At 42.1% G+C, this 15,478-nt stretch overlaps 1 pseudogene across 1 annotated transcript; it reads left to right on the plus strand.

Moving 5' to 3' along the window:
- The first annotated feature begins 4,878 nt into the window (after positions 1–4,878).
- LOC307100081 (coiled-coil domain-containing protein 12-like) lies at positions 4,879–5,486 on the plus strand (annotated as a pseudogene). Its single transcript has one exon. The product of its transcript is annotated as a coiled-coil domain-containing protein 12-like (transcript).
- Positions 5,487–15,478: the final 9,992 nt, after the last annotated feature.

The following is a 15,478-nucleotide window of genomic DNA, read 5'->3' on the forward strand; positions in this document are numbered from 1 at the left end:
TCAGCTTGATAAACCTTTGTTAAAAATTTTCTCAAAACAATTAAAACCACTAACAGGTGATACACAAAGGTAGAATTTGGGTCACATCTGTAACTAGAGATTTTATTGTGTAGTGGATGTAAGTCAGATTAACTAAGCTTCAGAATTACATTAATTGGTGTATCTGTTATTTCACTCAGACATACAGCTTTTGAGCCATTTATTTTGTGATTTGGGCCTTTGTAATTGCCTTTGTTAAGCAGTAAAGCAAGGAAATTATCAGAATACCCTGATCAGTGATAGATCTGTGTTATTTTGGTTGTTATTATTATTATTATTTTGGTACTTTGAGGATCCTTTTAAACTCTGCACTTTAACCTACTTCACTGAGTGCTCTCCAGTCATTTCATTGTTTTCTGAAGCTTTTTACATTGCTCCCCAAACTCAAATACTGAAGCACTGTGAGGGGCTTGAGATGCTTTCTAATAAAACCTGGAAGCAGATTTCTATTTCTCTTTGGATTGTTGTCCTCCATTCATTAAATACATTAGAGACAAGTTTTAATTTATATTTTCATTATGTCTCTGACCAAGTGTTAACAATATGGTCGGTAATCTCATTGCTAATTAAATATCTAGAGTTAAAATAGAGCTGCAGAATTAAAAATGCAGTGTGGATGTGTGTGAATGCACATGCTTGTGTATTTATCTGTGTGGATGTGTGTGTGTTTTTATGTGTGTTTGTCTATATATCCTCATTCTTACATACATAAACATACACTCGGTGACTACATTGATTTTTAGAACTCAATGATTATGATACTGAATTCATTCTTTCATCCGATAGGTATTTATTGAGTATCTATTATTGAGTATAGCTATTCATCTAAACATTAGAGATGGAGTAGCAAATCAGACAGATAAGATAGCACCGTCATGTAACATATTCTAATTATGAAGAAAGATAATGACAAGGAAATCAATATGTTTTCATGATAGTAAGAACTATGAAGAGAGTACATTGGGTTGGTCTGATAGTTGAGCAACAGGAAGTGACTGAGATAGGGAAGATAGTTGCTATTTTATATGGGGAGTCAGGGAAGAGCTATCAGAAAATATGATACTACAGCTTTGAACAAAATCCTTAAAAGGAATGAGCAATTTGAAGACTTCAAAAAATAATTTGGATGAATGTAAACTTAATTTAGCCATGAGGTAGGAATTGAGTCAACCTTGGTAAAGCTAGAAACTTTAATTGGTTGGAACATATTTTCTAACTCCAACAAATTTTGGTATTGTACTGTTTTCATTTGCTGCGTTGCAACTACATAGAAGGGCAATGCCTGCTGCTGTTGACAGAGTAAAAAACTCCTCATTCTTCCCAGCCGAAACTCCTGTCCTGGTTTCCTCTCAGTCACATGCTACCTTGTTCAAATTACTTAACTTATTGTATGCTATTATTTCTTAAATAACTTAATAGTTCAAAAACAAAACAACAATAATGGTGTCTTATTATCTTACCAGAGGTTTAGTTTTTAAGAGCAACTGTATAAGGTCATACTTAAGGAGAATATTTAAAAAATTAGACTTATAACTCAATATCTGTGAAAACTTGGATAAATTAGCATTTCTGAATTCCAGTTTCTGATCTGTAAGTTATGAAATCATAGAATCCACATTGGTGCTCTTATGAGAATTAAAGAGATAACTTACGGAAAGCGCCTACCAAGTACTCTCAATAAATCTTAGGTATCATTACTATTATATAAATCAGAAAAGGCAATGACCATAAAAGTTTCTGTAACTGACAAGACCTCTATACACAGAGGACATAGTTATGTTAGTCAGTCACACAGTAATTATTAGGCAGTAGCTTTAAGCATTTTGCTTAAAAAATGTCATTTTTTCCTTAATTTGTGACATGTTTTGAGTAGAGAATTGGGCTGTTTTAGAACCACCGTATTCCACCATAATTCATCAGTTTTTCAGAATTTTGTGTCTATACATATGAATTTCACTTGGGATACTAGACATGTGATAAGTCAGCATATTTATTATCTCCAGGGAGGTAAGGATTCCTCATCCTCTCATGGGGGAACGAATGTTTTCATCTGATATTCTAGTCTTGAAGAGACAAAGAATTATCCCTTTACCTCTGCACTAGGTACAAGGTGAATGAAGATAAATGGAGACAGTTTTAAATACTCAGAGGAATAAGTACAGTTAGAATAAAAGGGCCACTTCCATTTCTAAGCTTAAGAAAGCCAGTGAGGCCATAATGAATAATTGTATCTTAAACGAAATGTGCAATTATTAATGGTACTGTCTCACTTTTAGCAATTTAATTGTCTACAAGAAGACTATCCAAAGATACTACATTATATTCTCCATTTTTTTTTACTTCTTTGCCTACTGAAGCTTTTATAATGATTTACATTAGTAATAGGCTTTCTCCAGTTCACTTAATTTAATCATCCTCAATTCATTCCTCCTTCGATGGAAAGCAATTAAAGAGAATGTAGAGCTTCCCCAAATCATAGCCCTTACCTCTGTAGACACAGGTGTATGATACTGTACACTTTTTTTTTCTGTGCAACTTCTCCAGAAGTTCTGTCTAGAAGGCAGGAACCAGAAATTATAGCCCTACTTTAAAGGCAGAAAAATGATCTTGTTTTGCAATATTAAAGAAACTAATGATGCTAATAACAGCTAACATTTCTCAGGCACTACTGTGTGCCATATACTGTGTTAACATCCTTATGTGGATTTCTTCTTATAATTCTCATTTTCAAACTACTAATAAGGAGTGTGTGTGGTCTTTATACTGGTACTATAACTGGGTAAACTGAGGTCCAGAGAGGTAAGGAAGTTTGCCATGGCCACGTAGCCAGGATGGGTTGGCATGGTCATTCACACTTAGGTACCTAGTCTGACCTTAGAAGCTGTGCTCCTAACCACCATTGATCAGTGCCAGCCACATTATGTTATCCTTCCATGCACAGTTTTCTAAAAGTTTCCCTGAATACTTTATACTTACTGGCTTCAATGCCTGAATCCCTCTTTTTTTAGTTTTTCATATATTTCACCTTCTCATTTCATTCAGGTCTCTGCTCACCTTGTACCTCCATAGAGAAGTCTTCCCCAACCATAGCATTCCCCCAAATGGCAGCCCCTGCCACTTTATCTTTTGGCCTACTTTCTTTTTCTTCATATGTCTTATAAAGTTGATATAAAGCTAGTAAATTTCTTGAATCACAGAAATGTGACTTTCTATGTCCTTAGTACAGAAAAATAGGTGCATTTTTTTCCAGAGAAAGATAACTAGACTATCTGTGACAATACTTATAATCATGAGAAACAATTATATAATTAACTTATAGGCTCTGGAGATGCAGTAGTAAACAATGCCAACAAAGTCCTTTCACTGTGTAGTAAGCAGTATTTGTAGTAGACATGTATGGATGTGGCTGCCTGGTTGATATATCTGTGTTCTATGCGAACAGAGGAAATCTTCAGTTGCCAGATTCCTGCTATATTATCCTTCTTTCATAACTGATGCTACCAGAAATGGATTCTGGGAGTCATCCCTACAATTTTTAAATATATTTTTGAATTCTGAAACTAATAGTTCTTCTTTTGTCCTCTTTGATGATAATAACTAAGGGATGTGAGGCTTCATTTCCCTCTATATAGATAAAGAAAATCCATAGTGTGAGAGGTTGTAGCCAAGGTACATAGAATATGAGCATGTGAAGCAATCCAGAACCATGAGGCCCCATGTCCAGCTAAACTTCAAACCCAGATACAACTCCGCCCTTCTGATGGTTTGAGTGTATGAGTTATTCTAGTACTTTTAAACCAGTATTCCTCTTTTTACCTAAACTAGTTTGAGTTGTGTTTCTATCACTTAACAACTAAGTAAGCTGTAATGAGTATCATTAGACCTACTGTGTACCAGCTTACATCCAAATGTACAATTGACAGTTATGAGCATCATCAAGCGATGATTTTGAAGTGAAAAAATATAAAGCTTTTTTTTCCAAACACAAGAATCTATAAGTAGCCTTGACCAATTATCATAACAGAAGTCAAAACTATTAGTTACCAAAATAAGTAGTAAAAACAATGAAGATATTGATATATGAAGACTAAAAGAAAAGCATAAGACCCTTCAAGTAAGAAAAGATAAATATTGAGGTTGAGGATAATTAATATTTTTAAACCTCTACTGGGTAGCACACTTAATACAGGAAAGACAATATCTTAAAACAAGCACCCAAAGAAAAACTAAAGTGGATTTTATTGCTTATTGCAAAAGCTGAGTATAGTGGATATGGTACATCTATATATATATAAAGGCCAAGCTATTGGTACAGCCGGAATGACCCGACCTGGGGCATGGCTGGCCAGCCAATCTCCCGTGGCACCTCCACCTTGCCAGCCCTGATCGGACCCACCTGTGCATGAATTTATGCCCTAGGCCTCTAGTCCTATATAATAAAACTCTAATATGCAAGTCGACTGAACAGCAGAACAACTGGCGGAATGACTGGTTGCTATGACGTGCAATTACTACCAGGTGGCAGATGCTCAATGCAGAAGCTGCCCTTGGTGGTCAGTGTGCTCCCACAGGAGGAGTGCCACTCAGCCAGAAGCCGGGCTTATGGCTGGTGAGCACAGCGGCGGTGGCAGGAGCCTCTCCCAACTCCACTGCAGGAGGGCAGTAAGGAGCGAGTGGTCTCATACTGTGAGAGCCCTGGACTATGAGAATGATGTCTGACTGCCAGCTTAGGCCCGATCCCCGGGGAGTATCAGGACTAAGCCAGCAGGCGGACATCCCCAGAGGGGTCCTGGACTGCAAGAGGGCACAGGCCGGATGGCAAGGAGGGGGTTGGCGGGCAAGATGGCTGCTCCTGTGGCCGGTGTGGGCCGGCTAGAGGAAGAAGCGTTGCAGCGAAGGAACGGCTGAAGGCCCTACGGGAGAAAACCAGGCGCAAGGACAAGGAAGATGCGGAGCCAAAGACCAAGCAGCTTAGAGGAGGGGAGGAGGAGGGCGAGAAGCACAGGGAACTCAGGCTGCGCAACTACGTCCCCGAGGATGAGGACCTCAAGAGGAGGAGGGTGCCCCAGGCCAAGCCCGTGGCAGTGGAAGAGAAGGTGAGGGAGCAGCTGGAGGCCGCCAAGCCCGAGCTGGTCATCGAGGAAATGGACCTGGCCAACCTCACACCCCAGAAGCCTGACTGGGACCTCAGGAGAGACGTAGCCAAGAAGCTGGAGAAGCTGGAAAAGCGGACCCAGAGAGCCATTGCCGAGCTGATCCCTAAGAGGCTGAAAGGCCAGGAGGACAGCCTGGCCTCTGCAGTGGACGCCACCAACAAACAAGAGGCCTGCAACTCCTACTGAGCCTGCCCGTGGGAGGAAGGTCCTGGACAGGGTGGGGCTGATCTGGCCATCACTTCCCTTTTGCCTTCAGAGCAGTGGCTCCCCACCCCGTCAGGGGGAGCCCACCATGGGGAGTCAGCTCCTTATCTCCCCGAGTGGTCCCACCACCCTGAGTGGGGCAGAGCCAGCAGCAGCTCTGTGGGCCTGTGCACGTATGTATGCATGTCTATATTGTGGACTTTTTTTTTTCTGTAAATAGAATTAAACAGACCCTGTGTGTGGCAGAAATCTAAAAAAAAAAAAAAAAAAAAGAGGGCACAGGCCAAGCTGAGGGACCTCCCCCAAGTGCATGAATTTTGTGCACCAGCACTCTAGTTATCAGTAAGATATATGTGTGTGTGTGTGTATGTGTGTGTGTGTGTGTGTGTGTATATATATATATATATATATATATATATATATATATATATATCTCCTAATATATAAAAACCCTGGGTCCGTCATGACTCGAGGCTCAACCAACTGGAAGTCAGTCCTGCAGTCAGTGCTGGGTTGCCATGGCGACCCAGCACTGACTGCTGCGGCTGCCGGCGTGGTGACCCAGCACTGACTGCTGAGGGGGCTGTGAATCAGGCCCAGAGAGAGGCCTGAAGAGAGAAGCAGGGTCTGATTTATAGCCTCTGTAGCAGCTGTTGATCAGCACTTGCCTCTCTCTTTCTCTCTGGGCTGGGCCAGCAGCCATGCCTCCATTTCTCTCCAGGCCTCCTCCAGGGCTGCTGATCAGCCCCGCCTTTCTGATCAGGCCCCATTGATAGGCCCAGAACGCTGACTGGCCTAGAAACTGACCAATCAGAACCAAATCTGGGTCAACTGTGAGGAGCCAATGGCTGCCTAGGAGGCAGAGCTTTTGACGCTGACTGGCATAGAAACCGACCAATCAGAACCAAATTGATTGGCAGAGGAGGGCAGTTGGGGGCGAGATCAGGCCTGCAGGGGAGGGCAGTTAGGGGCAAGATCAGGCCAGCAGGGGAGGGCATTTAGGAATGATCAGGCAGGCAGGCAGAGGCGGTTAGGGGCGATCAGGCAGGCAGGCAGAGAGGTTAGGGGAGATCAGGCAGGCAGGCAGAGGGGTTAGGGGCCATCAGGCAGGCAGGCAGAGAGGTTAGGGGCGATCAGGCAGGCAGACAGGTGTGCAGTTAGGAGCCAGTGGTCCCAGATTGTGAGAGGGATCAGGCCTAAACTGACAGTTGGACATCCCCCAAGGGGTCCCTGATTGGAGAGCATTCAGGCTGGGCTGAGGGAACCCCCTTCTCCGTGCACGAATTTCATACACCGGGCCACTAGTGTGTGTGTGTGTGTGTGTGTGTGTGTGTGTGTGTGTGTGTATAATAGAGGAATATGCAAATTAACCAGGACCAAACAGCAGGGACCTGAGGCTGCATGGCACCTGGCCAGGGCGTGGGACCTCAAGCCATGCCCCCTGTCCCGCGCGGCTTGGCAGGGGACCTCAGGCTGCACCCCCCACCCTGTGGGGCTTGATGGGGACCTCAGGCCATGCACCTCACCCAGCAGTGCTTGATGGGGGACCTCAGGCTGTGCCCCTCGCCTTGTGGGGCTTGATGGGGGGACTTCAGGCTGGGCACCTTGCCTGGCGGGGCTTGACGGAGGACCTCAGGCCACGGCCTCCACCCTGCAGGGCTTGATGGGAGACCTCATGCCATGCCCCACACCCCAGCACCAGGCCAGGGGACCTCAGGCCACGCCCCTTGCCTAGCAGGGCTTGATGGGGGACCTCAGGCTGCGTGCCTCGCCTGGCAGGGTTTAATGGGGACCTCAGGCCATGACCCCCGCCAGGTGGGGATTGACAGGAGACCTCAGTCCATGTTCCCCTCCGCCTCAGTGCCCCCCTCCGCCCAAATGCTGGGGGACCTCAGACCGCACCCCCCACCCGGCGGGGCTTGACAGGGGCCTTAGGCTGCGTACCCCACCCCAGAACTGGGTCACAGGACCTGAGTCTGCACCCACTGCCTGGCGGACTTGACAGGGACCTGAGACTGAGCCCCTCACCTAGCACCAGGCCAGGGGACCTGAGGCTGTGTTCCCCACCTGACACTGGGCTGGGAGACCTAAGGCTGCACCCCCCGCCCAGAGGGGCTTGAGAGGGTGGGGCCAGCCGGGTCTGGGTCTCCTGCATTTTTGAAGCGCATGTGGGTGTTGGGCAGAGACTTGAATCTAGGTCCGGTGGCATGCCCCAGACTCTGACAGGAGGGAGATTTTCATATACATTTTACTAATGTTCTTTCATCTCTGACGCTTCTATTATAGAGAAAGGGCAAATAGCAATATTAAAATATTTCCTCTAATTAATTCCCTTTTAATGTGCACAAATTTCGTGCACACACTAGTGTGTGTGTGTGTGTGTGTGTGAATATATATATATATATATTAGAGATATATGTGTGGTGTAGTAGAACTGAAATAACAAGAGGATACTAAGGACAAATTAGAATTTAAGTGTCAAAGTAGCACAGAAACAGGCCAAATAATTAACTTTGTATGCAGTAAAATAATATGGTGGGACTCTTAAATAAAGATGGACTTAAATACTACATAACATTTGGAGAGGAAGAGGGGGAAAGGTATGTAATTTAGGATAAATGAAAGGGTCCTAAGTGCTCCTAACCAGTAGTGCTAATATGGTATGCTTGGAGAATATCTGAGGAATTAAAATGTTTACTGGGGATGTTACTGGGAAAAAGCAGTAAGACAATCTTTCTCTTTCTCTAGTCAGGTCTTTTCTTTCTCCTTTCTTCTCTGAACCAAGTAGTCACTATTCACTATCCCAGCTTCCTTCCTTATTACACTGCCTTCACCCTTCCCCTCACAAGCCCAAATCATAATTTTCTTACTCACAGATCTCTTATAGCTTTCTAACTGCCAAACCCAATGGCTTTTCACATATCCTCCTCCTCGGCTCTTTTGTTGGTCTGTGGAGATGGACAAAAGCATATCCATCAAGGTAGACATCCAGGCTTTGTAAAAAGCAAAGAAATCTTCTCCAAAGAAATTAAGGTTCCCCATGCCTGAAGTCAAGCTTTCATGCCTTATATCTCCTTTGGTTCTTTCAGGTTTGAACCTGAACTGACCCACTGTTTGCTTGCTATGTTGCACCTTCTCTATACTGTTTCGATTTGAAGGAAAAGGTGAATTTCTTCTCAGCCCTCTGGCTATGATCAAATGAAAGGAAAGGTCTGTTAAGGAAAGCTTCACATAGGAGGCAAAACTTACCTTAATCCACCTTTCTTTTCCATTGGATTCAGTCAATCCCTATTATGGCCACACCTCAGTCTCAGCTCTTTGTCACTGTGCTGTAATTATCTTTCTCCATATGCTTGATCAGACTGTGGGCAACCAGAGGGGAATGACCAAGTAGCATTCAACTTTAAATTCTTGATGGTTAGAAGGTTGCTTGCCATAGCACTCATCATATTGTGGCTAAACTGAGCAGAATTGCGCCATCACTCCCATAGCATTCTTCACAACTCTCTTTTATAATATGTAACTAGAGGCCCAGTGCATGAAATTAGTGCATGGGGGTGGGGTGGGGCGGTTTTCCCTCAGCCCAGCCTGCACCCTCTCCAATCCGGGACCCTTCGGGGGATGTCTGACTGCCAGTTTACGGGCCTAAACCAGCAGTCAGACATCCCTCTCACATTCCAGAACCACTGGCTCCTAACTGCTCACCTGCCTGCCTGCCTGATCTCACCTAACTGCCGTCCCTGGTGGCCTTGTTACCCCCAACTGCACCCCTTGCAGGTGTAGTTGCCCCCAACTGCCCCCCCACCGGCCTGGTTGCCCCTTACTGCACCCCCTGCTGGCATGGTTGTTCCCAACTGTCCCCCCCACCACCAACCTGGTCACCCCTCACTGCCCCTCTCTGCTGATCTGGTCGCCCCAAACTGCCCCCCACTGCGTGCCTGGTAGCCCCATGCAGCCTGCTGCTCGGTCATTTGATCACCCCTCACTAACCCCCTGCCATCCTGGTCACCCCACGCAGCCTGTTCGGTCATCCATTCAGTTGTTTCAGATGCGATGGTCGCTTAGCCATACACACACACACACACACACACACACACACACACACACACACACTATATTATAAAGTGTTTTCTGTGAATTTGTCAAGAGAAAGCTTCTCATTTTATGTTTTATTATTTTAAATATATTGTATAGATTTCAGAGAGGAAGAAAGAGAGTGTGCGATATAGAAGCATCAATGATGAGAGAATCATGGATAGGCTGTCTCCTGCAAGCCCCCCACTTAGAATTGAGCCCGCAACCTGGGCATGTGCCCTGACTGGGAATTGAACCATGACCTCCTGGTTCACTGGTCGAAACTCAACCACTGAGGCACATTGGCCAGATTATTTTATTTCTTTATTGTCTGGTTTATAGTGAGTACTTATATAGTAGGTTACATGCATGTATTAAGCAAATAAATGAATGGGCAAACAGGTTAGTGAATATTAAATATAATTAAGTGATATTAAAATGATTATTCAGGTTTTGGGCATGAGAACTGGAAGAATGGCTCGAGGTTGGAAGATAATATATATTTTGTTGGAAAATATTCAGTTTGAGATGCAATGGGAAATCCAAGCAGGCAGATGATCTAGCCCAGAATCTTTTGTACTCCACCCCCTGTGCTTCATGAAATAGTTACATCATGAAATTGCCTCTGCAACTTTACTTGCATGATCTATCCACTTGGAATAATTCTACTTTTTCACCTCTTTTCATCTATTTGCCCTTCAAGATCCCATTCAGATCTCATATCTTTTCAAATCCATTCCTAGTTCTGCCCAGTGACAAGCATTCTTTCCTCATCTGGACTATTTTATGTTTCAGACAGGTCTTCATAGAAGGCCTTAATTGAGCCTATCCTGTATTATGCTTATCTGTACATGTCCTATTATCTATAGTATTTTTGAGGCCATGAAAGGCAGCACTAAGTTTTAAATTCTATACACAATTTCTAGACTGTTTTGTACAATGAAGGTATACCATATATGTATGTGTATACCAGACAATATATTATCTTAATGGTGGTTAGAAATATAAGACTAGAGATTTTATGAAAGCTCAACAGTGTAGACACATTTAGCACTGTATGAGTATATCAGACACTTTGGAATGATGAATATTAACAGGTAGATATGTGTTGGAAGCATTGAGCTTTGGGAAGTGGTTTGATTTATCACAACAAAATTAGTAACTATGTTGTAGGGATCAACACTGGTATCATAGGTAGTATAAAGTTTTAATTATACCCATTTTAAAGGGATATATAGTTAAACTTATTTTCTTCTCTTATAGGTCAGAACTTAAATTCTGTATATATATATATGTGCTGCTGATCAGTATTTCAGAGAAATATAAGTTTGAAAATGTCATACCTTCATGGGTTTGCATAAATTACTTTCTAGGCTTTTTAAAAATTCTTTTTTGTTCCCAAATGGTTTCTCAAGCTTGGGAGAAAATATTATGCATAATTGCTACACCTTAGATTGCCATTACTATACCAAACTAATCATAGATATTTATAGCCTGCATAAACTCTGTTTGCCCATCCATGGCAAGCATTTAATAAAGATAGTTCATCTGGAAAGTAAGTTAAATTAAATAATTCAAAATGAATGTGATGCATATTCACAAAAATGTGGTGTTGAGATTGAGCTAACAAAAAGGAAGTCAGGCCCCAGCAAAGACAGACAAGCTAAGATTCAGACTTTCTCTCCATAAAATACATTAAGACTTCATCATGCCTTTTGTGTCCATTCTTTTAAGACCTTGGGCCTTGGTCCATTTTTATTAGTCCCTCTAAAATCTACTACAGGGTGTGGAAAAACTAGGTTTATAGTTGTTTGTATGGAAAATAATACAATAATCAATAAATAATGCAAGAATAAACTTGTTTCACATACTCAAAAGTGTAAACCTACTTTTGCCTCACCCTGTACATTTCTATTGTGTGCTGCATAGATATGATAAAAGGTTATCCTCCAGTTGCTATATACGAATCGAAAAACTGTATAATATAGTCAAATAAAATTTTCAAGGTAGATTTTTTTTTCTTTAAAAAAATTTGTCTGGCCCTAGCCGGTTTGGCTTAGTGAATGGAGCATCAGCCTGCAAATTGCAGGGTCCCAGGTTTGATTCCAGTCAAGGGCACATGCCAGGGTTGCAGGCTTGATTCGCAATGGGGGGTATAGGAGGGGGCATCTGGTTAATGATTCCCTGTCATCATTGATGTTTCTATCTCTCTCTCCCTCTCCCTTCCGCTTTGAAATCAATAAAAATACATTAAAAAACAAAACAAACATTGTTAACAGGTGAGGGCAAGACAAGCATGGGGTTAAGGGTATCAAATACAAAAAAAACATTGTTTTTGTTTGTTTGTTTTTAGCAACAGTAGAGATAAATTCCAGATGTTTAGCTTTTGGAAGATATTTCCACCACTATGCCTATGATGTGAGACTAAGAGCCATTCCCCAGATTACAAAGGCACTGTGTTTATGCCACTGTAAGCATTAAGAGACATTTAGAATGCAGATGCCTCTGAAACCGGTTTGGCTCAGTGGATAGAGCGTAGGTCTGCGGACTGGAAGGTCCCAGGTTCGATTCCGGTCGAGGGCATGTACATTGGTTGCGGGCACATCCCCGGTGGGGGGGGGGGGGGTGCAGGAGGCAGCTGGTCTATGTTTCTAGCTCTCTATCCCTCTCCCTTCCTCTCTGTGAAAAATCAATAAAATATATTAAAAAAAAAAAAAAGAATGCAGATGCCAAGCTCTTCTGTTTCTGGTGTGTGTGTGTGTGTGTGTGTGTGTGTGTGTGTGTGTGTGTGTGTGATCTCTGTGTTAATATTAAGTTTTTTAAATAGGCTTTATGAATAATTTTTAGTAATCTCCACCTCCCCGTTTATTTAATTTCTATTAAGTCTGTAAATCACACCATGTTCTATGTCCTCTCTCTGCCAGTCAAATTGTCCCTTCCCTATTTTCTTGGCACCTTTACATAGCTTATTATTGTATGTTTGTGATGAGGAGGATCATTTTATTGCTCTCCCAGTTTTCTTTACTCTTTCCATAGAGTAAAATCTTTTACTGTTTTAGAAGCACTGGATAATTAGCCCTTTCTTGTTTTCATCTTCCTTTACTTACATTTACCCCCAGAGGAAAGATGTGAAATCTAACTAGTGATGGTGACTTTGGAGAAGGAAGAAGCATGCATAATTTATTCATTCCCAAGTTCTTGCTTACTTAATCGCTTCACCCTCCTCCTCTACTTTTTTCTGAGTGATAGAAAATGTTGATTAGAGTTAAGGGTCTGTCTTCTAGCTTGCAATGTAGGGGCTGGACTTTTTATCCTTGCCTTTGAGACTCCACGTCCCAGGCAACAGTTCCTCCTGCAACTGGTGAACTACCTTCTTTAAAGACCCTATTTCAGCAAATATGGACCAGAAGATCAAGAGTTAGGGGAAGAATTTGAAGCCAACTGCCCTTGCATTCCCACACTTGGTTCTGCAGTCAGGCTGTGCCAACAATAAAGTTAATTTTTATACTTAGATATGTTATCACAGAGATCTGAAAAAGAATGAACATCACACTTATTTTCTAAGTTCTTTCGTTTAGTTTCTAACTCCATTAAAATAATCTAAGGCTGTGAATATTTTCAAAAATAGAAAGAGAGACTTTTTAAAAATACCCTTTATCTAAGCTTATTAGTACAGTGCCTGAATCTTTGGCAGAATGTTTGGTTTATTACTAGAAAATACTAAAGTGGTACTGTTGCTGTGACTTCTCAGATCGCTCTCTGTGAACAGTGAGTTCCACAAGGGGACTTAATGATACTCATTACAATATATATATGTTAATCAGGGTATGGCTCTCTTGATTAAAAGAAACCAGGAATGGGGGGGGGGAGGCATGGAATCCAAAGTCAGAATCTTATATGGGGGGGGGGGGGCAGAGATTGAGCAATAAATAAATAAATAAATAAATACTCAGAACCCTATAAATCAAAGGCTTAAAAACAAATTTAAAAAATGTTCTTACCTACATTTCTCCCTACAGGAAGCTTTCCAAAGGAGATTTACTGTGTATCACTTTAACCACACACCAAAGGAAGAGTTTACTTGTTTAAAACCCCAGCAAACCATATTTATTTCATGTAAGAGTTATGAAAGACAGCTATAAAATAGCATGCCTCCAAGTAGGGATATGCCTGCTTGTGAAAAGGGCAAATGTTCCTTTAACAAATACTTCCATTGTCCCATCGTTAATGGTTCTATCATGAAGGGCTTATGTGATGATCCGGGAGATAATTGAGAAATTTGGAATACTTGTTCTTCTCTACCAGATCTGGCTTATGTTATGTCTGAGCCAAGCCGTTGACCTTTTCCTGCTTCTTTTGTTAAGCTGTGGCACCAAAAGGATTATATATCCAAACAACTTCAGCAAACCTTTTCATCATGAGAAAAGTCAAGGCTTAAAATTCTTGAATACTGCTGCATTTACCCTATTTAATTGGAATGTGTTAATTAGATCTAATTGCGAAGTTGTTTTAATTGGAAAATCAAGCATTGCACTGATATTGGTGTGCATGATTAAACAAAGTAACTGAGGTCACCAGTAGATTGTGTAAGATTCATGCCTGTGATCAATTAAGTATGAAAGTTAATCAATTTAATTTTTCTGATTGGTAGTGATTCTTTCCTTTGGAAATTGCCTGTAAATATACTATTTTATCAAGATGCTGTTTGCGGAATGCCAATTAAACCATAGTAGCTCTTCAATTTGTTTATTTTGGCATAATGATATTTTATTTCTCATTTAAATAATTTTAACATAGCTTTGTGTCACTAATTAAGACTTTCAAGTTCCTTGAGATAAAATTAGATTTTCTACTAAGACAATTTAATTTTCCTGGGGAAATAATTCAAGCAACATGGGAAACTTAACCTATTAGTTTCATTCGTGGAGTTGATAGCTTATTTTCCTAAAACATGCTACACAGCCCTGGCCAGGTGTCTGAGTTGTTGGAGCATCATCTTCTACATCGAAAGGTTGGGGGTTTGGTTCTTGGTCAGGGCACATACCTAGGTTGTGGATTTAATCCCCAGCCTGGGTGGGTGTGGGAGGCAACTGATCAGTGTTTCTCTCTCAAATTGATGTTTATCTATCTCTCTCTCTCTCTCAAATCAATAAAACCATATCCTCGAATGAGGGCGAATGAGGGTTAAAACAAACAACAACAAAAAAACACAAAACATATGCCACAAAGCTTAGGAAAAGAGGTGTCCTTTTTTTACATCTCAGTGTCAATGTGCTTTATGCTTCCCAATGACTAGGATGATAATTATAATTATAATGAAAATGAGAACATCAAAAACATTTGTATAGTTATACTTATGTGCCAGCATTGTCTTAGTTTCATTAAATATGATAACCCATTTAATAACATGTAAATGCATATGTTTCTGTAAATTATCTACACTAATAAAAGAGTAACATGCTAATTGACCGTACCTTTGCGACACCCACCAGCCAATCAGGAGTGAGTATGCAAATTAACCCAACAAAGATGGTGGGTTAATTTGCATATGCAGGTGCCAAGCAGCCGTGGGTGGGGCAAATGCTTGTGTCATCGCCATGGCGAAGACGCAGGCATTCTGCACCACTCCAGCTGCTCCAGGCCTCTGGGCAGCGTGGGAAGGCGGAATGACGGCTCCAGGCTGGAGCAGAAAGGCGGCTCTGGGCCAAGGCTCTGGCCAGAGCGAAGGCGGTGCCGGCAGCCAGGGGAAGGAAGGCCCATTCTTGCACGAATCTTCCTGCATTGGGCCTCTAGACTTTGATAAAAATCACAGTGGTAATATCATCTTATATATGGACTAGAGGCCCAATGCATGAAATTTGTGCCAGGGGCTCATGCCCACACTACCATGGCGGATGTCTCTGCCTTGGCCCCCACCACAGCAGTGGCTGCCTCTGCCTCTGCCTCGGTCCCCTCCACTGTGGCTTCGTACAGAAGGTCATCTGGTCTAATTAGCATATTAAGCT

Source organism: Cnephaeus nilssonii, assembly GCF_951640355.1.
Source record: "Cnephaeus nilssonii genome assembly, chromosome: 5".
In the NCBI taxonomy this organism is placed as follows: Eukaryota; Metazoa; Chordata; class Mammalia; order Chiroptera; family Vespertilionidae; genus Cnephaeus; species Cnephaeus nilssonii.